General features: G+C 44.0%; 1 protein-coding gene across 13 annotated transcripts in view; it reads left to right on the top strand.

Moving 5' to 3' along the window:
• KBTBD11 (kelch repeat and BTB domain containing 11) overlaps positions 1–23,854 on the top strand; it is a 56,566-nt gene that overhangs the window by 6,938 nt on the left and 25,774 nt on the right. The window contains exons 1-2 of one of the 13 annotated variants that reach the window (XM_049903194.1): positions 8,612–8,952; positions 14,513–14,656. The exons of 2 other annotated variants lie outside the window; for them this stretch is intronic. The gene's annotated coding sequence lies outside the window, so the exon portion shown is untranslated. Of the gene's footprint in view, positions 1–8,611; positions 8,953–9,194; positions 9,262–9,500; positions 9,586–9,997; positions 10,086–10,776; positions 14,657–23,854 lie in introns of those variants that run through there. 10 more of the 13 variants (XM_049903193.1, XM_049903191.1, XM_049903195.1 and 7 more) reach the window with 10 other exon arrangements.

Below are 23,854 nucleotides of genomic sequence, written 5' to 3'. Positions count from 1 at the left end.
GGCTTAAACATAGCAACGTTTGTGAGCATGGTGCAGGACCTGGCAATGTTTTGTTCTGTTGCGTGTGGGATCACTTTGAGCCAGAACTGACTTGACAGCACCTAACTATATATTTATTATATAAATATTTTAACAACAATCTTAATAATAATAATAAAATAGCTGCGTATTTTGCATTTATTTTTAATTTCATTTTCCTAGTAATTCATTTTACTGTATTTTATAAAAGTATTAATCTCTAATGGATTTAAAAAATGGTTCATTACTAGAGTTAGCTTGAAAAGCACTGCTTATAGAAAAGACGCACAGCCTTGAAACTGAAGTTCATCAGAATGTTCTACATGATAAAGGGTGCTTTTTTAATTTATTCTTTTGAGTATTTACTATACAGACCCTTACTATATAAACAACAACAAAAAAAAAAACCCATTGTATTAGAGTTGGTTCCAACTCGTAACAACCCTATAGGACAGAGAAGAACTGCCCTACAGGGTTTCCAGGGAGCACCTGGTGGATTCGAACTGCTCACCTTTTGGTTAGCAGCTGAGCTCTTAACCACTGCACTACCAGGCTCTTTACTATATAAAGATGACTTTAAAAATTAAGCATTTTTTGCAGTTATTATTAGTGGTAAGATCGGTAACACAGTAGATACATATTGATTCTGATTTTTTTTAACTTTATAAGACATCAAGTCATGCTAATATACTTTTTTTGTGACAACAATATGATTTAGAACAATTTTACTTGACAGTAAGATGGATTTTGGCTCCAGAGAGGACTCGCCTTCTCTGAAATGGTTGTGAGTGCCTGTCTGTATCCTTGGCTCCTCCTGGGCACCAGTCCCAGCAGAGTGATTTCCCGCTGCACTGTGACGTTTAGTGCCAGCGTCTTCTCCCTAGGGCAGCTAGAAACAAGGTATCCTGAGGGTCTGGTCTGGAAGCTTCCACCGTGTGCAGCACAGCACACCTTACTGTCTGCAGTCAAAGTCTTGAGTGAAATGATTTTTAGGGCAGCCTGGTTCCCGTGCTGCATAACCAATGCCTACCACCCGGCCCAGTGATCTTAAGCTCTGGTTTTCCACCATCTTGGGGGGCTCAGACAATTTCAAGTGTCATAGCTCCCTGTGAAATTTAAACTCCAAAGTTAATTTTCAACTCATAGAACAAAATATTTTTGAGGGTGGCGTGGAAATCTTTGTGGTGAAATTACCCATAGGATGTGGCAGGACTCCAATTTTAGTTATTTCTAATACACTAATCCCTGGCACTTGAAATTTCGTTTTTGTGCTGCTAAGCCTTCTTGATTTGTACTCTGAAATACGGATTTCGGGAGCTTGGTGGCACAGTGGTTAAGAGTCCTGGGCTGCCAATCCTAAAGGTCGGTGGTTGGAACCCACCAGCCACTCTGCAGGAGAAAAATGGGCAGTCTGCTTCCGTAAAGATTACAGCCTTGGAAACCCTATGGGGGCAGGTCCACTCTGTCCTATAGGGTCACTATGAGTCAGAATTAACTCCATGGCAGTGGGCTTTTTTGGGTTTAGTAGGAATGTACTTATTCATTTGAAAAGTGGCGTTTCACGAACAAGGGCTTGGGAGTGAGACAGGATTAGAATTCCTGCTCTACCTCATGTAAAAGGTATGATCTTGAACAATGTAAACTTTTTAAGCATTAGTTTCTTCAAGTGTGAAATGGAAATAGTCCCTACTCCAGGCATTTGTGTGTGTGTGTGTGTACCTATACCAAGGATTTCTGTGGAACTATACTATGTAGGGATCCCTGGTGGCTTGGTGGGTAAGAGACTGGCTGCTAACCAGTACGAATGGCAGTACAAATCCACCAGCTGCTCCTTAGAAACCCTATGGGGGCAGTTCTACTCTGTCCTCTAGGGTCACTATTAGTCAAAATTAACTCGAAGTCAATGATTTTTTTTTTTTTGGTATACTCTGTAGAGGAGCCCTGGTAATGCAGTGGTTAAGAGATCAGCTGCTAACCAAAAGGTTGGCAGTTCAAATCTACCAGAGGCTCCTTGGAAATCCTATGGGGCAGTTCTACTCTGTCCAGTTGGGTTGCTATGAGTCAGAATCAACTTGCCAGCAATGGGTTTGGTTTGGTTTTTATATTATATAGCTAGAGTATATATATAAATATATATATACTATGTATTAATAGATCTATATACATATATACTACATAAATATATACTATATATAATATAAATATATACTATAAATTATATAAATATATACTATATAATATAAAAATATACATATTTTTATATATTATTTTAATATATTATAAAATATATATACTATATATTACATAAATATATATACTACATATTATACAAAACATAATATATAGTATATGTACTATATAGCTATAGTATAGTATATATGTAATATGCATAAAAAACAGTATATATGTATATCTATATATATGATATATAAAAAAATTTTTCTTTTTTATATATATAGATATGCTTTATAGATTTATGTGATGTAATATTTAATTGCAGATAGCTTGCCTTAACATGAACACATATCTTGAAAATATTTTAAAATAACCATTAACATTCCATTTTTTAAAAATTTATTCTTCAGAAGAATGTTTGTTAGGCTCAACACTAAAATGACTATAAACTTAATGGCCGTTTAGGGATCTTAATATAAATTCACTTGGCAAGAATTATTGCTGCCTACCTTGACTGCTAACCAAAAGGTCGGCAGTTTGAGACCACCTAGAGGCACTCTGGAAGACAGACATGGTGATCTACTTCTGAAGAAACCAACCATTGAAAACTCTATGCAGCACAGTTGTATTCTAACACCCAGGGGGTCACCATGAGTCAGAATCAACTCAGTGGTGATTGGTGGTGAGTAGCTTGCAATCTACAGAAGGAAAGCATGTATACGCTCACATACCTACACTTCACGGCAGAACACGATAAAGTGCAGATACTCGATAGACATTAAGTCCAATAAGACATCATTCATTCAGCAATTATTGACCATGACTTTGTTCCACGTCTGTGTCGCACCCTGGGAGTATAAGGCTGAAAAATACAGGTCTCTGCTATTATGTTCAGATCAGAAAGGTCCTTCAGGAGAAATAAGGTATTATCTGAAACCAGGGAAGATTTGTAATTTTAAATTATTGGAATGACATGATTAGCATATACTTAATATGTGCGTACAGTAAACCAAAAAAACCAAACCCAGTGCTGTCGAGTCGATTCCGACTCACAACAACCCTATAGGACAGAGTAGAACTGCCCCATAGAGTTTCCAAGGAGCGCCTGGAGGATTCGAACTGCCGACCCTTTGGTTAGCAGCTGTAGTACTTAACCACTATGCCACCAGGGTTTCCATGCGTACAATAATCTACACAAAAAAAAACCAAACTCATTGCCATCGGGTCAGTGCTGACTCAGAGCGACCCTAAAGGACAAGGTAGAACTGCCTCGAGGGTTTCCAAGGAGTGCCTGGTGGATTTGAACTGCTGACCTTTTGGTTAGCAGCCGTAGTTCTTGACCACTACACAACCAGGGTTTCCACAATAGTCAATAGTCAACAATATTTTAGAGAATTATGAACATATTCTTTCTTGAGCATAAATTTCTCAAGTGTTGGTTTATAACATACTTGGAAAAACTAAAACACAAGGAAAAAAGCTTCAAAATAATTAAAAAGTAGCATACAAAAGAATGCAAATGCAAGCAGGAGTCATAAAAGGTGAAGGGAGTAGCCAAGTTGGGTAAGGTTAATGGAGGAGATGTTTTACTTTTATATAATATGTCTAGAATTTTTAAATGAGATAATGGATACTGTTTCAATACAAACACAAATATTCTAATGACTTTTTCATGCCAAGAAGCTCAAGGTACTTACAGCAATTGAGTCAATTCCTGATAGTTACTGGATTTTAACTGATTTTTTTTTTTTTTTGAAAGCGTGGGAGGGAAGTTCATGAACTCTTATGAGCTGTTAAAAGGCTTTGGGAAATTCTCTCTTATCTGGTATTAACACATGTTGGAAAACAATATCCAGCATGCTAACAGGCAACAGAACTAAACCAACTAGCATGAAACGTGTGAGGTAGCTAAAAACAAGTCCCCAGCCATCTGTCTCTTCTGGAGTCCTGGTGGCACAGTGGTTAAGAGCTATGGCTGCTAACCGAAAGGTCAGCAATTCAAATCCACCCGGCTGCTCCCTGGAAACCCTATGGTGCAGTTCTACTCTGCCTATAGGGTCGCTATGAGTTTGGAATTGACTTGACAACAGCGGGTTTTGCTTTGTTTTGTTTTTTTCCTCTCTCTCTTCTATGTCCTAAAGACTGTAAGTGTAGACGAACATGATATGAGGGAGCACAGAACCCAAGGGTAAAAAAATATTTGCTGAAAATCACCCAGAGGTGCCGTGATGGAATCGGAAGTGACAAATGTGAGCTCTCCTACCTTTTGATTAAGGTCGCACGTGCTAAGTTGATAACTCATCAAATCCCCGTGAGGTAGGTACTGTCATGCCCTGGTTTGCAGAAGAGGAAACTGGAACACAGAGGGAGGTTTAAATACCTTGCCAAAGTTCCAAGATTTATAAATGGCGATGGTTTGTAAATTGATATTTGGTGTTCCATCTGGTGAATCCCAAAGCCAGTGCTCTTTCCACTACTCCATGCAGCGTCTAAATTAAATTTAATGTCCCCTGAGCTTGGAAGCCAGATTGCCGAACTCTAGCATTCAGGAGATTGTAAACCATTGCACGCAGAGCAATTCAATAAGCTTCATTTATATTTTTTAGGACACAGTTTTGCATGGTGATATATTTGAGTGTTTTTTTTTTCAAGTCTACCGTACATGATAAGACTCTTCATGAGAAGCAGAAAATTTCCATAGTAAAATGGTATTACTCTTAAAATACTCGAGAGAGATTTTATTTATTAAGTCTTCTTCCCTGACATCATAATATTCCAGGTTCAATTTCAGGAACTCTAGAAGTCCCTGTAGTTTAAGTGAACGCCTAACTAAATCCGTAGCATGTTTGCCCACAATTCCCATTGATTATATTGGGGCTACAGTCTGATTTTTAAAATATAACATCTAAAGTCTTAAAATATATGGTGCACCCCACAGTACTTGTATACTAGATGATTTAGGGGTTGGGTGGACAGTTTATATTAATTCCTTCATTTATTTTTTCATTCATCTAATAAATATTTTTGAGCACTAGTATTTTACCTAGTAAAATCCAGCGGGCAAAAAACAGTTAAATATTACGTATTTCCTGACCTGCAGAAGCTTGTGGGATGGAGAGAAGACAGACAAATATTTGAATGGTAACAGCACAGTGTGTTAAATGCTACGATTGAGCTTGACCTTAGCCATCTTTCTTAGCTTCTTTCTGCTGCTGTAACAGAAGTACCACAGGTGGGTAGTTTTAAAGAATGAAAGTGTATTTTCTCACAATTCAGGAGGCTAGAAGTTTGAATTCAGGGCACTGGCCTTAGGAGACGCCTCTCTTTGTCAGCTCTGGGGGAAGGTCCTTGTGTCAGCTTCTATAAACCCAGTGTTCCCCGGGCCCTTGAGATCTTCACGTGTCATCTATCTTTTCACCATTTCTGCTGGCTTGCTTCTGTGTCCAATCAGCTCTTTTTGTATCTCGAAAGTTATTAGCTTTAAAACACACCCTACACTTAAAAAAAAAAAAATTGCTGTCAAGTCGATTCCGACTCATAGCGACCCTATAGGACAGGGTAGAACTGCCCCATAAGGTTTCCAAGAAGCACCTGGTGGGTTCCAACTGCCATAGCTCTTAACCACTATGCCACGAGGGTTTCCTACCCTAAGGCCTAGTGAATATAATAAAAACTCTGTTCCCAAAGGGATTACATCCACAGGAGTAGGAATTAGGATTCCAGTACATACTTTTGGGGGACACAGTTCAACCCACACGACCTCTGAGCCACAGAAGAGGCTCGCCTACAAGGGTCGGTGGGGAAGCCAGATAAAGCTGCTGGTTGGCCTGAAGTTTGCCCTGAAAAAGATGGAGGTAAAGCTTCAGTATTCTCTGTTAAAGGCAAACAGACGCACTAAAAAGATCTCAGTAGACTCTGAAAATATTTTTGGAATACAGTATTTAACAAAGTAAAAACGGAGCATGGCGGGACTTAATTCAGCCCAAAGGACGTCTGTTTCTTCTTTAAACCCAAACCCACTGCCATCTAGTCCATTCTGACTCATAGAGGCCCTCGAGGACAGAGCAGAACTGCCTCATAGGGTTTCCAAGGCTATAAATCTTTATGGAGGCAGGCTGCCACATCTTTCTCCCTCCAAGCAGCTGGTGGGTTCAAACTGCTGACCTAACGGTTAGCAGCTGAGTGCTTAACCACTTTGCCACCAGGGCCTCTAGTTTCTGCTATAGTTGGAATAAAATATTTAATTATCATTATTAAATTTTTTTCTCCCAACAGTTTACTCAGTCTGTGCCTCATTTAATCCAACTCCTGACGTAAATTACTCTACTTTGCAGTTGAATGAAAAGTTTTTTTTTTAATAATTTTTATTGTGCTTTAAGTGAAAGTTTACAAATCAAGTCAGTCTCTCACACAAAAACTTACATACACCTTGCTACATACTCCCATTTACTCTCCCCCTAGTGAGACAGCCCGCTCTCTCCCTCCTCTCTCCCCATTAGAAGCTGTCCATTTCACCAGCTTCTAACCCCCTCCACCCTCTCATCTCCCCTCCAGGCAGGAGATGCCAACACTGTCTCAAGTGTCCACCTGATCCAAGAAGCTCACTCCTCACCAGCATCCCTCTCCAACCCATTGTCCAGTCCAATCCATGTCTGAAGAGTTGGTTTCGGGGATGGTTCCTGTCCTGGGCCAACAGAAGGTCTGGGGGCCATGACCACTGGGGTCCTTCCAGTCTCAGTCAGACCATTAAGTCTGGTCTTTTTATGACAATTTGGGGTCTGCATCCCACTGCTTTCCTGCTCCCTCTGTGGTTCTCTGTTGTGTTCCCTGTCAGGGCAGTCATCGGTTGTAGCCGGGTACCATCTAGTTCTTCTGGTCTCAGGATGATGTAGTCGCTGCTTCATGTGGCCCTTTCTGTCTCCTGGGCTCGTAATTACCTTGTGTCCTTGGTGATCTTCATTCTCCTTTGATCCAGGTAGGTTGAGACCAATTAATGCATCTTAGATGGCTGCTTGCTAGCATTTAAGACCCCAGACGCCACTCTTCAAAGTGGAATGCAGAATGCTTTCTGAATACATTTTATTATGCCAATTGACTTAGATGTCCCCTGAAATCATGGTCCCCAGGCCCCTGCCCCTGCTACACTGGCCTTTGAAGCACTCAGTTATTTCTTTGCTTTTGGTTTAGTCCAGTTGTGCTGACCTCCCCTGTATTGTGTGTTGTCTTTCCCTTCACCTAAAGTAGTTCTTACCTACCAACTAATGAATGAAAAAGTTTTCGAAGGATGGTCTCAGAGTATTAGCTCTGGTACTGAAATTGGAAGGGCTCATGATACATACTTAACTGGCAAAGATTTTCAAAAGCAAAAAAAGTAAAAGCTCAGGTTGTCTGTGTCTGTGGCAATCTAATCATTAATTTGCACAAAACTTTTAAAAATAGCACTTAGCATCAGGGGTCCAGTCTTAATTAGAAGTCAATCTGGCAGGAAGCAGATGTATGCAGTAACAAAAAATGAGCTTAGGTCAGAAAGAAATTTTGTTCTTTCTCCACTGGTGGATCTTTTGGGAGCTTGCTCTTCACTCTTCAGGGCGAGGTTTGGAAGGTGTACATCATCACTTCAGAGCCCCATCTGCACTGCAGAGATCTGGTGGCGGTGAAGGCCACATTTCTAGACAAGAGAAGACGTTTTGACTCACTGTTAACTTCAGTGTTCTGATTTTTTTTTTTCTGGAATTTAAAAGATGTAGGCAATAAGTTTTTAACCACTAAATATGTCAATCAGTCCAACAATGCACTGTCACGAAACCCCCAAAAACCCAAATCAAACCATTGCTCGAGTTGTCCTGCAGTCAATTTCCACTCACCGTGACCCCACACCCCACACCTTACAGAGGAGAACCGCTGTATAGGGTTTTCTATGCTGTAATCTTTAAGGGAGCAGATTGCCAGGCTTTTCTTCTGCAGTGGTGCTGGGTGGGCTCCTATCATTGTCCCTGATTTTATAAAAATATATAAACACTCAATTCCATTATTTCATTGTTTAAATGAGGTGCTGCAGGCGATAGAGGGGGGCAGGTAATAGGCCAAGCAGAAAAGTATGGTCTTTGTCGTGGGGCCTGAGTTCTCAGGCCAGCTCTGCCTCTGAGTGGCTGTGCACACTAGAGGTAACCTTTGTTTCTCGGATTCTTTGTAGGGTTGTTCAGAAGACTCAAAATACAATAGTTGCGAAGAGCTGGCTAGAGTCCAGCTCACAGTAAGAGCCCCCTCTCCATGAAGGCCACTCAATCCAAAGGCTATGACCTCCCAATGAGTGATGTTCTTGCAATACCTTGAAGCCCTCAAAATCTATTCGGAAACGGTAAAGGGTTAAGTGAACGGAGGGGGCAACGAAGCGGGTGTGTGGGTGTGTGAGAAGCCTTGGAACCGAAGAGCGTGCTGGCTTCTCCTGATGTGTACAGTAAGTAGGTGGAATTAAACAAAGGAAACCTCAGCCCCCTTTCATCTAAACATCTAAACCAGTGAGCATTACACAGGCGTAGGGTAGAGCCTCGGAGGCAGTGCGGCCATTTGCATGGTGTGCACGGAGGGGGGGAAGCTGCCAGGGGCCCTGCCTCCCCCGCGTCTCTGAATGGTTGTCAGGCGCTCGGGCACGGGGGCGCTGGATTTGAAGGCGCTGCGCTCGCTGGCTTCCTGAGCAGCTCGGCTCCCAGGCTGGCGGCCCCCGCGACTGCCGCAGCCCTTGCAGCCCGGGACACACTGGTGAGCGCCTGAGCCCCGACTGCGACCCCCGGCTGGCTGGGCGGGGGACGGGGAAACGGCTTCTTTGGAGAGGTCTGTGAGGAGGGGGCTGCAGGGACGAGGGCTCGCCGTGCCGGCCTCTGGCGGTGCCTGAGGACACTAGCGGCGGAGTCGGCAGCCGGAGGGACGGAGGGAGGACGCGCGCCCCGCCTAGCCACGCTCAGACAGGTGCGCGGGAAGGTGCCCGCGCCGCCCAGGCGCTCAGGCGCATGCGCCTCCGGGACCCCGGGCGGAGGAGTCGGCTTCGCGGGGCTCGGATGTGCGCCGAGGGTAGGGGGAGAGGCGCAAAGCCGCGAAGGGGCGGGGGGGCCCCGAGGAGAGGAAGGTGGCGGCGCAGAGCCAGAGGCGGCGGAGCCCAGAGGAAGTCCCGAGGGGCGCCGGTGGGAGCGTCCGCTGAGTCAGAGGCGGCCTCAGCCGCGGGGTGGGTGGGCGCGTCTCCCGGAGGCCGCGCGCTCCGCTCACCTCGGCCAAGCCGGTCCCTTCTGCCCGAGAAGCCGCTATAGGGTGGGGGGCAGACCTGGGCCCCGATCCCAGGGGCGCCGGGGCTCAACCTCAGTGTCCTCGTCCGTGCAATGGGGAGAAGAGCCCTACTTGGTAGGTTGTGGGGAGGCTGAAATGAATACAGTGAGCACAGGGCCTGGAGAACAATGAGTGCTCGGTACGGTGGTTACCGCCTCGCAGGGGCCAGCTTCGCTCCTCGCAGCAAGGCGCGTGCCCAGCGCGGAAAGGGGCCCGTGGCCTGCGGCGCCCGCTGATCCCCGCGCCGGGACGCGCAGCGCGGGAGGCGCCGCCACCTCTCGGCCCACCTCCGGGCAGGCGGACTCCGCGCCCCCTCCCCGGGGACCCTCGGTTCCAGCCGCCTGTTGGCATCTCGCTCTCTCTCCCCGCGCGCTCCCACCCCTTAGCCGGAGCTAAAACCCGGAGAAGTGGAGTGCGCCCGAGAAGCGCCGGGCGCTGGACATGCTCAGAGGCCGGCCAGGTTGGCGCCCAAGTCCGAGACTCTTGCCCGGAACCCAGCACGGCCGAGCGCCGGGCGCGCCGTTTCGGGGCCAGGAGTGCTTGCCCGCGGGCGCGGCGCTCCGGGGTGCGGAAAGGTAAGCGGCGCTGCGCGGCAGCGAACCGGCACCGAACCGGGCTGGCCGGGAGGGGCAGAGCTGACCGAGACCTTCCTGAGCGGCTGTCCCTGCAGCCTGTGTGTGTCAGGGCACCGTGTTGCTTTTCCGTAGGGAATGCGGTCGGAGTGCCTGTTGCCATATTTTCGGTTGGCAGGAGGCCATCCCGGCTCTTCCCTTATTCCGAGGGCGAGTGGTTTAGGACACTTCCTTTGCACGGCTTCTTTGGAAACCTGGCTTTGACTTGCAGACTGACATTAGATGGACTCGCAGACTGCTTCTGGGTCGTCCGTTCAGAAGTGTTTGATTAAGTACAAAGGCACAGGAAGCGAGCGGCGGAAGGTTTCCCAGGACTCTGAACCCGGGGAACGAGCGAAGCTGCTCGAGGTTTTTTCCAGAGGCTGGGCCTTCTGTCAGTTTGAATCGTGCTTGTTTTCTTTTCCTTCCACTCCAATTAGTCGGCTTCTCCGGCTGCCCTGCCCTGGGGACCCGGGGCTTCCTGAGATGCTCTTAGATGCTCCAGGCTTCCTCTTACCTCGCCGCCTCTCTCGCTGACGCGCGGCGACGGCGGCCGCTGTGTCCCCCACCACGCTGCTTTCCCAGAGTCGGGGTGCTCGAGGGTCGTGGAAACGTCTGGGGCTGTAGCACAACGTCTCGTTTGTTTTCTTCGGACGTTTGTTCTGCTGACTGAGCCAGACAGATGGAAATAGCAAAGCAGCCTGTCATTAATTCTGTTATCAGCCGTGTTTCAACATGCCTGGCATCACGGTAGGGTGGGGGATACTAAAAGGAAAAAAAGGGGGGGGGGCAGTGTTTAAATAAAGACTGCGTGTGAGTAACTAGCTCAGTTTAAAGTATCAACTTAAAGATGCCAAGAGTGGAGTTTAAATTCGTGTTTCCCAGCAACGCCTCCAGCGACCCACCCCCGTCCGGTCCCCTTGTTGTGGGGGCCTCCCTTCCTTGTCTGCGCCCGTCACGGCGGGGGTGTCTGGAGAAGCCCCTCCTCCCAGGCTTGGTGACTCCTGTAACATCAGGTAATGAGATTTTGTAAAAACACCACCCCTTAGATTCCTACAGAACCGCGTTCTCTGTCTGCCGCGCCCCTCTCCTTCTCTGCGTCCCTCTCCCTGCCCCGTACGGACCCTAAGGGAAAAGAAAAAGAACCTCTCTGGGTAATGAGAAGCTTTATTTTTACTCAGCCGGTTCAAGGCACATTGGACGTCAGATTTTAAAGTTTCTTCGTATCCCCGCCAGCACCGAGGGGGGAAGAGTTCACCCTGTTCTTACGGGTTCTCAGGCCGCCGCCCTCCGCTTCCCATTAAATAGCAGTTGTTCACTCTCTAATTAGGAACTCTTAATGAATGTCACTGGGGCCCTGCAGCCTTTCATCCCCAGCTAATAGCGCCCTATTATTGGGATACTGCTGTGCACGCCCTGGTATCACAGAAGGGAGCTTGCGACTGGCATCAGATCTGCTCCCGGGACCATCGAATGCCTCTGCAAATGTATGGTAATTGGCCTTTCCAACTTCCCGTCTGGGGATAACCAGGTAAAAATTCTAATGAGACGGAAACTCTTTCAAGCTTTAATGCCAGTTCTGCAGGCACTAGTAATATAATTAGAAAGTACAGAATGAAAATACTTAAAAGATTCCACTTACATTTTTTAAGGAAATCTTGGGCTTAGGAGGAGGGGAGAAAGAAGTTAAAGGTTGTTGGTCTAAGACTCTGACGAAAGAAATTCCCAAACATCTCACCTTTCCAGTGTCTGGGCTTTCATATAGGGGTTGGGGGGGCCCTAACTTGACTTCAGAACACACTGTTCTTTGTCTTTTTACCGGCTCCTGTCCTGAGAGAACGGAAGAATGTGGCAACGTGGTGGCCCATTTCTGAACTTTCTTCCAGGCAGCAGTCCCCATCACTTTTGATTGGGCTTCCATACATTTCAATACAGTTAGCAACGTTGGCGATGGGAAAACAGAAGGTCTGTTTTTAGCCTAAAGTATAATATACTTTCAGCATCTTTTCTTTATACAGAAACAAAGAGGCTCTCCGTGCCGTGAACGCTTCCATCTAGGATTGCCTTTCAGTTGTTTTCTAAATACCGATAGCATAAACTGCTCGGTAATAATAGCTTTGTAGCACATCCGGAGTTACTTAGGCGGCTGTAATGCCTCTAAGCCACCCATGCATCTGAGGCTTTGGGATCAAGGGGCGCTATTCTTAGACTGGAGTCTGAGAGGTGCCAGGAGAGGTAGTCAGTTTGCATATCAGAAGCCAGGTGTGTCACCTCGCTCATCTTCTCCGGGTGACTCAGGACCATACCTGCTCTTCCCTAGAGTTCAGAGAATTCTTGTTCGCAGTTGTGGCATTGATTTGGGGTTTTTCTCCTCAAATTATTGTAATGATGCCAAAATCATAGTGTTGGTACCCACTGGTATTTGAGAAACTTTTAACAGTAAGAAGTGCTTTTTGGAATAAAATGAAAACTTCTAGGAGTTTACGTTTTGTCAGGAGCTTTCCTTTTGTCAACAGCCCAGGTCCTGATAAAAATAAGCTTGAAGTAAAATTAAAAAGGAGTATTGGAAACTGAAGCTGTGGCATGTCTTGTGTACATTTTATTTGATTAATTTCTGTCTTTCACAAATATTTTTTGAATGCTGTGTCTCAGGTACAGTTCTAGATGCTGGGAGTACAGTGGTGAGTAAAAAAGACCCAATGCCCCAGGCCCTTGCAGCTTAGACTGTAAGGACGTGAAAGGCATTAAACGTACAATCATGTCAGTTCATGTGTAATAAACTGAGGCAAGTGCTGTGAAGGAAAGGAAGAAATCCCTATGGAATAATCTTGAGATCTGAAGGATGAGAAGGAGGGTGATTGGGGGGTGGAGAGTTTGAGGGAAGATCATGTGCAAAGACCCTGTGGTAAGGGATAGCGCATGTTAGAGAGGTGAAAGAAGGCCAATGAGAAGCACCTAGAACAGAGCGTAATAAATTTGTATTTTAATATAATTTTATTGCAGACTTAATTGTGGGAAATGGGAGGCACCTAGAATTCTCTGGTCAATAGTAATCCTGAAATGCAGCTGGGCACAAATTGACAGTTCCTTGATGAAGGCTCAGTTCAACTTCTGAGAATGATTCTCCATTGCTCTTGGCTCTGCTTTCTGGGCTCTTGGTTCTTCCCTTTGAGTCATCCTTTGTTTTTTATAAGAAAAGCTGGATGTTTGCAGCTGAGTAGTTTGTGTCAGCCTCTTAGAAATAGTAGTTTAAGAGTCCAATGGCCTATTTTCATTTTGTAATGTCCCATTTAATCCAAGTTGGCAGTATTTTATTCTGTATAATTATCTTAAAAACTCTGTGGGTTTTCTATGGATATATTGAGATTCATGCCATTAGACAAAAGCTAAACCCACAAATATCGTGGAGATAAGTCCATCTCTATCTTGGACTTCCAGCAAGGCTACTGTGAGAAAATCCAATTAAGGCTCTTCAGAGCTCTGTTTACTGAAAAGGATCTGCAAGGCATGCCCTTAATATCCTTTGTTGATGTCGTTGTTAGGTGCCATTGAGTTGGTTCCTTCTCATAGCAGCCCTGTGTACAACAGAACAAAACATTGCCTGGTCTAGCGCCATCATCACAGTCATTGCTATCTTTGAGCCCACTGTTGCAGCCACTGTGTCAGTCCATCTCATTGAAGGTCTTCCTCTTTTTTGCCAACCCTCTACTTTACCAAGCATGATGTCCTTCTCTAGGGACTCTGGTCTCTCCTAATAACATGTCCAAAGTACTTGAGATGAAGTCTTGCCATTCTCACTTCTAAGGAGCATTCTGACAGTACTTCTTCTAAGACAGATTTGTTCATTCTTCTGGCAGTCCATGGTATATTTAATATTCTTCGCCAACACCATAATTCAAAGGCATCAATTCTTCTTTGGGCTTCCGTATTCATTGTCCAGCTTTCACATGCATATCCTTAGCAGGCCTTTTGTCTGACAAGTATTCTGAGGCACCACCTTAGGTATTTATGAGGTCTTAACAAAGGATCTGATTTCCTACCCTGGTTTTGGTCTTTGCTCTGAAGCCCTTTCTTCATTTGACAATCTTGGAGAGGCTGGGAACGATGAACAGTTTTATTATTCCTAGTTCTTTCATATTGCCTCTGAATGTCCCTGAAAATCAGATCAATTCCTTCTTCAGCTCTTCTGTCTCCTTTCTCATTAAATCACCAAGAAAAAGCTAAGCAGGATCACCAGTACTCCTCCGGGAAGTCTCTTCCACAAATTCATTAAGCACATTTTCAGCTTTCCACATTCTTGTAGGCAACAATGTTGCTAAACTTCCTGCCACAACATAACAAGGGTCCTCTTTTACCTAGCTTCCAATAACATTGTCCTCTCTTTCCTTTAGGCCCTCACTCACAGCCTCCTTGAGAACCATCAGGATTCTGCCAACTGGCTCTTCCAGGCACTTCCGGCGTACACCTACTGCCCAGCCTTGAAGCCGGTTCCACTTGTTTTAGTTTTTTTTGTTTTGGCTGCACCCCACTTGCAGGTATCAAAATCTGCTCTGGTTACTATGACTGCATAACAAATCTCTCCAACACTTAGTGACTTAAAACAGCAAGGTTTATTTCGTTCACAAATCTGCCCTCGGGGCAGGGTTTGGCAGGGACAGCTCACCTCTGCTTCACTCAGGCTCAACTCCAAAACCAAACACCCGTTGACACTGAGTCGATTCCGACTAGTAGCGACCCTATAGGACTGATAGAACTGCCCCCTTGGGTTTCCAAGGTGCTGCTGGTAGATTTGAACTACTGACCTTTTGGTTAGCAGCCAACCTCTTAACCACTGCCACCAGGATTTCCCCCGGGTCAGCTAGGGCAGCTCAAAAGAATTATCTGCAGGCTCACACACACTTCTGAAGCATGGGCTAGGAACACTCAAATAGCCAGGGGTGGAACAGCTGGGGCTTCTTGGGTGTCTCTCTCTGTCTCTGTGTAGACACTCCACTCTACCTTTCCAGCATAGCACTTCATTGTAGCTGGACCTCTTACGTGCTGACACAGGGAATCCAAGATACAAGTCCTAAGAGAGGAGGAGAACCAAGACAAAGTTGTATTGTCATTTTAAAAGTAGCCCCAGAAATCACATAGCCTCACTTCACTGTAGTCAGGGGCCTGATTAGATTCAAGAGAAGTTCTCAATGAGGGAGTCAACAGCACTTTGTAAGAAGAGCATGTGGAATGGGATATACTGATGGACCGTCTTTGAAAATGGCCACAACCTTGCACGACCTGGCCTCCACCTATCTTCCCAGCTCCTTTCCTCCTTGCTTTCTACTCTAAGCGACTAGAATTGTAATAATTCCTCAAATGCGTTATGTTGTTTCCCATCTTCCAGCCTTGTGTGTGCACTCCTTTCTGCCTAGCATGGTCTCCCACCCTCCTTGTTGTCATCTGGCTAATTCCAGCTCATCCTGTACATCTCTGCAGATATATCGCCTTCTCAGGGAAACTTTCCTTGACTTTCCAGGGTGGGTCTTTTCCCTTGTTATTCTTCTGCCTCATACTGATCAAAGCGCTTTTCATATCTATAATCATTTAATTAATCATGTGTTTAAGGGGCCCTGGTGGCACAGTGGTTAAGAGCTACAGCTGCCAACCAGAAGGTCAGCAGTTAGAATCCACCAGCCGCTCCTTGGAAAGCCCACATTTAATGTCTGTTGTCTTCTTCCTTAGACTAAAATCTCCCTGAAAGGAGGTTCCTTATCTGTCTTATTCACTGTGGTTTCTCAGTGTCTGGCACACAGTGTTGCATGTATTAGCTCTCAATGAGGTTGGTTGACTGGTTTACTGAGAAAATTTCAAATTAAAGCACTTCATACTAAATGTAAGCATCTCCACTAGAATGTAAGCTCTGTAAGGTCAGTTTTTTTTTTTTTTCTCCCCAATTCTGTTCACTATTGTATCTTTCGAGCCTAGAAGTGTGCCTGCTGTATGGTACCAAAAACCCAGTGCTGTCGAGTCAATTCTGACTCATAGTGACCCTATAGGACAGCGTAAAGCTGCCCCATAGAGTTTCCAAGGAGCGCCTGGTGGATTTGAACTGCCGACCCTTTGGTTAGCAACTGTAGCACTTAACCACTATGCCACCTGGGCTCTAATATATATTTGTTGAATGAATGAATAAGTTAGTGAATGAAAAAGAAGTATATACTAATAAAGATCTCTAGTGCTCAATTTTAGACATTATGCCTACAAGGTGGAATGGTTGCTTCAAGCTCTAAATGGATTAAAATTACATGTTGCTAGGAGAGAAGGTCTCATCTTTCCTTGATCCTTTTGTCAAATAGAGTATCTGTTTAGTGCAGTTATGTCAATAGGATAATGTGAATATGAATGCTAGGAGAGAAGGTCTCATCTTACCTTGATCCTTTTGTCAAATAGGGTATCTATTTAGTGCAGTTTATGTCAACAGGATAATGTGGTGAATATGAATGCTAGGAGAGAAGATCTCATCTTGGGTTGATCCTTTTGACAAACAGGATATCTAGAGTAGAGTTATGTCAACAGGATAATGTGGTGAATATGAAATGTGACAAGCACAGTGTGTTTGATGATGACTGTAAGTCGTGGCTTTGTTATTTATTGTCACTTTGCATGAGTCATTCACCTGTGCAAACTCCTGTGCTTCAAAGAGTGGGTGGAAATCACTCTCTGATTAAACACAGAAATAAGATGAAATATCTTTAGGTATATGTAATCATTTTGGCATAGAAGTCAAGATATACAATAAGAACCATCAACTTCATTTCTTTTGTATCAGACAGCAAGGTGGTTCATTTTTAATGCAAGTATTCTTACTATTTGTTGTATTAATATGACCATGTGTAAGGTTTTTTTTTTTTTCTTGTGCTTTAGGTGAAAGTTTGCACTGCAAATTAGTTTGTCATTCAAAAATTCCTATCAAAATTTTATGACCCCTCACCCCCGTAACCATCAAAAATTGTTTTTTTCTGTGTGTAAACCTTTTCTTGAGTTTTTATAATAGTGGTCTCCTACAATATTTGTCCTTTTGTAATTATTTCATTCAGCATAATGCCCTCCAGATGCATCCATGTTGTGAGATGTTTTGAGGATTCATCGTTGTTCTTTATGGTTGTGTAGTATTTAGCCCACTGTGTGCTTATGTAAGGATTCGACATTTCGAGGGGAAATGTTGAGATAGAAGATATAGGCCCAGTTTTTGTACCATATGAAATAGCAATGTGAAACTTGTTAGATGAGCCACATGAAACGATAAATTATCCTAGAGTAGAAGTTGCCACAAGGTACAGTTAAGTGCTTTTTAGTCAGGGAAATCTCATGCTGCTGTGACCACGGCCTGAGGTTACAGGTTTGTGGAGGCGGGGGGGCCTTCTGTGAAATGAGAGGTACTCGTGGCTGCCAGCGAAGCCTCCGACAAATAGAGGTGCTGTTACACAGCAAAAAGTGACTGGGGGCAGAGACATTGACAGCATCTCTTCCATAGGGTTCTATTTATTGCCTTTTCTCAGAAGGCACCAGCAAGAGGGTAGTAGCAGATAAATAACTGAAAGCTTTCAGTGTGACATCAGTAACTTAATCAACCTGACCCCAGAAACCGTGTCTGCTTGTTGCAATAGCTAAGTCTGCTGCAGCGCCATGGAATTCGTAGAAATCTTTAATAATTGTTGAATCTTAGACTTGTTCTCTTAGTTTGTTTCATATTTCTGGAACTGGGATAATGCAGTATAGCAAAAAAGGATACAAGGATCATAGGATCTTGGTTCTAATTTTAGCACCAACACTAATTAGCTGTGTGATCTTGAGCAGGTCAATTGCCCTATCTGGGTCTCAATTTCTTCCTGTTTTTGTAAAAGCGAGGGAGGGTTGAACTAGATACGTTATTCAGTCTACCTGAACTTCAACATTTTGAGTTTTGAGAAGGGCTTTAGGGATATTTGTGTGTATGTATGCGTGTGTATATATATATATAAGTTTTATATAACTTATATATATATATATTTTCTAATTCTAAAAGTAATAACATATTGATTACAGAAAGTTTGAAGAATACTAAAAAGTTCTAATTCTAAAAGTAATAACATATTGATTACAGAAAGTTTGAAGAATACTAAAAAGTATGAAAGAAAATGATTCATAATCTCACTATCAATATGCCCTTTAAACTTTCTGATGTTTTTCTGAATGTTTTTTTTCTTTCCCTGGGTGTGTGTGTATGTGTGTGTATTTTTTTTTTTTAATTCATGTGCCATTTTGTGTCCTGGTCTTTAAATTCAGCATTGTGGTTGAAGTATTTTCACATAACCGTAGAAAACATTGAGAACGTGGTTTTTAGTACCTGCATATAAATGTAATTTACGAATCAGATTCCTTGTTTGTTTATTATTCTGGCACTTTCCTAACAAAGACGCTGTGGAACATATCCTTCTACTGACTCTCTGGAGACATCTCTGAGCTTTTTTGTTCTTGTCAGCCTTTTCATGTTTTGGGTAAGGTTGCACTTTGATAAGGTTTTTTCTTTGAACATTTTATTGTGCTTCAGGTGAAAGTTTAGAGAGCAAATTAGCTTCCCGTTCAATAATTTATACGCAGCTTGTTTTGTGGTTTGATAAGGTTTGTGAAAGACTTGGCTGGTTTTCCCTGAGGCCTGCAGTGTGTGGGGTGCCTGACTCACTGCTCCGTCACCAGCTGTAATTAAAGGCAAAAGGACACCGAGGCCCCAGAACCAGCAGTGACTCGCTCAAGGTCACTACTTGTATGGGATTAATTTCCTCGTCACAGATTAAAAGCCAAACTGCACCTAGACTTCAGCTTTCTCAAGAGGCAGTCTGCCTTATCTCCCGCTGTCTGGTACTGCCTCCTAAGTCACCTTGTATGCCACTCCCACGCCCTAAAATACCTCTGTCTTCTCAGGTCATCAGCTCTTAGCTCTTCAGCCAGGAGTTAAAGGCCCCTCAAAATCTGTCCCTGATTATGATGTTCTTTTTCGTAAATTCATGTTCCACTCCAGCTGGTAGAAGGCTCCTTTTAATGCCTCTTCTGCCACGTGAATTTCCTCCTTCTGACCTTGGACCCCAGGGAGTTTATCTTTTCCTGGTTCCTTACTTCCGCTGTCTGTTGGTTTAGTTTGTAACACTCGACTCAGGATTCCATGTGTAATCTCATTATAGGTCTTTCTGTTTTTGTTCTTTAATTAGTTTTGCTCAACTGTACCTCTGTGAGGAAACCCTGGTGGCCTAAGCAGTTAAGAGCTCCAGCTGCTAACCAAAAGGTCAGCAGTTTGAATCTACCAGGCCCTTCTTGGAAACTCTGTGGGGCAGTTCTACTCAGCCCTGTAGACTCACTGTGAGTCAGAATCGACTCGACGGCATTGGGTTTGGTTTTCTTTTTTTTTTTTTTTATTATTCCTTCATGAGGAGCCTTAGTGGCACAGAGGTTAAGAGCTCTTGACTGCTAACCAAAAGGTCGGTAGTTTGAATCCACCAGGTGCTCCTTGGAAACCCTATGGGGCTGTTCTACTCTGTCCTGTATGATCACTATGAATCAAAATGGACACCATGCCAATGGGTTTGTTTTTTTCTTTTTTTAAATACCTCCATGAAGGAGCCTTGGTGGTGCAGTGGTTAAGTGCTCAGCTGCTAACTGGAAGGTAGGTGATTCAGACCCATCAGCCACTCGTGGGGAGAAAGATGCTTCAATATGCTTCCGTAAAGATTACAGTCTAGGAAACCCTGTGGTGCAGTTCTTCTCTGTCCTGTAGGGTTGGTATGAGTCAGAATTGACTGCGTGAGGGCTGAGTTTATGACTTTTCACATTGTGCCTACAAGATCTAGGATCCTTGCTGCCGTTGTTAGTTGCTGTCTAGTCAGTTCCAACTTGTGGTGACCCCATGTGTGCAAAGCAGAACTGCGCCACAGGGTTTTCAATGCTATAGCCTTTCAGAAGTAGATCAGTAGGTCTTTCTTCTGAGGCACCTCTGGGGGGCTTCGAACTGTCAGCCTTTTGGCAAATAGTCCAGCACTTTACCATTTCCGCCACCCAGGAACTACTTGTACACATAAGGCAATGAATGTTGAATCAAAATAAATTATAAATGTGTTAGCGCAGCATTCCCAATTACAGATAGTCTGTGGTTTACGACTGGGTTCCGTTCCAATGACCCTATTGTAAGTCAGTTCTGATGTAAGCCAAATACCTCGCTTTTTTTTTTAGCTTTCATTATTATTGCCTTTTATGATCACTGTCTTTATAAATCCAGTCTTTGTTTGTCTTTGGGGATTGGAAACATTACATATAAACTTACGAAATATTTTAACACATACATAAACAATACAGAAATCATAAAAATTTACTCCAATGATGAAGGAGAGATGAACAGTGTTGGCATTTTGTCAGTCACAGTAATAACTCTACTTGTGGAAGGTTCTGGATCATTTGGATTATCCCTGGGAGTGGGGATGGCATTTCTGGTCAGAAAATTAGTGAGAGTTGTCCGTATGGTCCTTTTCTTTTTTCCTTCATATATTTTACGGCACTGTGTCATTGTTTTCCAAATCTGCCTATTGACTTTAGCAAAGCGATCAGTGTTTGGATCTATGTTTTCAAGCAACTGAAACCCCTGATTTAGTTTAGAAAAACTCCAGCTATTCATTTCACTGTAAAATTTTTTGACAACTGTCTTAGGCTGGGTTCTCTAGAGAAGCAAAACCAGTAAAGCATATAAATATATATAGAGAGAGATTTATATCAAGGAAACAGCTCCAAGACCGTGGATCAGGATAGAAGCCTTTCCCAAATCTCGGAGCCGCAGAACCTGGTGAACCCAAGATCAGCAGGTTGGAGAGCAGGGCTCCTGCTCATAGGCTGTGAAGGTCAAGGAATCTCAAGGTTGCAGGCAAGATCACGAGGTTTCTCCTGATTCATGTAGCTGCAGGGGCTGGCAAACCCAAGATTGGCAGGTCAGGGAGCAGGACTCTTGCTCGAAGGCTGTGAAGATTGAAGAATGCCAAGATGGACAGATAAGCTGCTAGCTCAAGTCCCGAGAACCAGAGGTCAGACGAGACAGCTGCTGGATCCAGAACAAGCCAAGAACCTTGGCAAGAGGAGTAGGAAGAAAGTAAGCAGCGGGAGGTGGGGAGATGAAGGCTGAGGGGGCGGTGAGCTGCCACAGGCCCCATCTCCACTGGTACCACTCAACAGATTCCAAGATGGGAGTGATCACATATCAGATTTCAACAGGGAAGCGATCACAACATTATACAACTGCCAAAACACTGAGAATCATGGCCCAGCCAAGTTGACACACAATCTTAACCATCACAACAACTTCTTTCTTTCTTCCTCATTATTTCTTTGTTCTTCAGCATTTCTTTCCCCTTCAAAATCCATTAAGTCCTGATATGTCAATTCTCCTTCTTTGTGATCTGTGAACCGTTCCACATCAGCAGCAAACCCATTGCTGTCAAGTTGATTCCGACTCATAGCGACCCTATAGGACAGAGTAGAGCTGCCCCATAGGGTTCCCAGGGAGTGGCTGATGGATTTGAACTATTGACCTTTTGGTTAATAGCTGAGCCCTTAACCACTGTGTCACCAGAGCTACGAAGTTCTAAATTCCGCATTCTTGCCATATGGACGATTGTTCCACTGATTTCTTCCATCATATTATCCTGATCAAGCGCTTGGAGCGTGTGCACGTAATTCAGCAATTTTTCCCTTATTCCCTGCATGCATTTTCCCATAACTCCCTCCCAGGAAGACGCGGTGTTCCAGATACAGTGGTTTGTTGTAACTTGAATATGTCGTAAGTTGGGGCCGACTTGTAGTCTGCAATCTGCTTTAGCGTAGCATAGGTATCGTTTTGAAAAAGAAAATTTTATTGAATTTTGACGTACAAATTGGAAGTATGCATAAAAAGTCAGGTATTAACAGCTAGGTGAATTTTTTGGCACAGTGGTTAAGAGCTTGGCTGCTAACCAAAAGGTTGGCAGTTCAAATCCACCAGCTGCTCCTTGGAAACCCTGTGGACAGTTCTACTGTGTCCTATAGGGTTGCTATGAGTCAGGCACCAGCTCGACGGCAATGAGTTTTTGGCTTTTTGGTAAATGTGTCATGAGCATTTAGAATTGTGTTGAATACCTAATTAATTCCAGTAGAAAGCTGCACCATTTGGGCAAATACAACACACTCTTTAAATTCTCTTTGATTAGTGTCATCTCCTGAGGTGAAACCTATTAATGATGTCGAGCACAGGTTAGTAGCAGGTCATTGCACTTTATAAGCGATTTTAGGAACGTATAAATTGCAGCGTTTGTTTGTTTTCACGTCCCCTGCTATATGATTTTCTGTGATGTGAAGATGTTTTTTAATTTGGGTTTTTAGGCTATCATCTGAGTGCTTTTATGGGCACAAAAAGCAATATAAGAATTTCATAGCTCCGGTTCACCTCTTTTAGAAGTTTACACACTTTTGAATTAAGGTGGGTGGGTAAGTACTGTTTGATAAAGTATCGGGAGCCCTGATGGCACAACAGTTAAGTGCTCGGCTGCTAACCAAAAGATTGGCTGTTGGAACCTAGTGGCTCTGTGGGAGAAAGAAGGCGATCTGCTCCCATAACAGCCCAGAAAATCCAATGAGGCCCGTGGGGTCGCTATGAGTCGAAATTGACTCACTAGCACCTAATAGCAACAAAGTATTGGGTTCTCATACCATAAATGTTTATTTCATCAGATTTTCTAGTGTCTGCAGAAACTTCTATAGAAAATCAAAAGCCCTTTCAAAGAGCACTTGTTGCTGAGGGGCAGGGACTAGGGTACCTATTGGAAAGCCACGATGCCTCTGGGAGGTGGCATGACCACTTGTTTGAGACCACCCAAAGAGAAGGTACCTGACTGGTCAAGAAGAGTCTTCTTGGCAAGAGAAGGAGCCCTGGTGGTGTAATGGTTAAGAGCTAGGCTGCTAACCAGTTCAAATCCACCAGCTACTCCTCGAAAGCCATATGGGGCAGTTCTGTTCTGTCCCGTAGGGTCACTGTGAGTCGGAATTGACTTGACAGCAATGAGTTCTTGGCAAGAGAAGGTACATTTGCTGGAGGAAAATCCTTCGCTGTGACCTTTTAGCCCCTTGATTATGTGTTTATAATGCTGGAGTTTGCATCTACCTCAGAAGCTCATCAGAATAAAATATGAAGGTGTGCTATGGTTCTGTGCAGAGAGACCCAGTCATGACCTTGCTTTATTGTTTTAAAACTGTCTGGTACACTTAGGGAGTTTCCACATCTTAATGAGAATTTCAAACGCTGGACAGACTGTGGGGGAGATATCATTGCATAAAACGGTCTGTCTGTGGTGCCCAGCAAACCGTGTGCACAGTCACAGCCTCATCAGTCCCCTGGAGAGCTGTCTTCAGCTTTAACTTGGATGTCTCACTATGCTGTTTACCAAAATGGGATCGTTGTTTTCCAGAATAATCATCTCTGTGAGACCAAAATATCCTCCTCATCTTGAACTCACCACACCCTTTAAACTCAAACCTGCATTTTAGGGGGGGAAAAAAAAGAAATAAAAATCAATATATTCACAGCTCTCATCTATAAACCCTATGTAGTCACATGTTAAAAGAATTTGTGAAGACAACAAATGAAAGAACACAAAGGTTTTTCCGATTTAATCTCAAGGCTGATACAGAGCTTTTACAGCCATCCTCGC

This window comes from Elephas maximus, chromosome 12 (genome assembly GCF_024166365.1).
Source record: "Elephas maximus indicus isolate mEleMax1 chromosome 12, mEleMax1 primary haplotype, whole genome shotgun sequence".
Lineage (NCBI taxonomy): Eukaryota > Metazoa > Chordata > Mammalia > Proboscidea > Elephantidae > Elephas > Elephas maximus.
The sequence above is the reverse complement of the archived record's forward strand: the minus strand, read 5'-3'. Positions and strand labels throughout refer to the sequence as shown.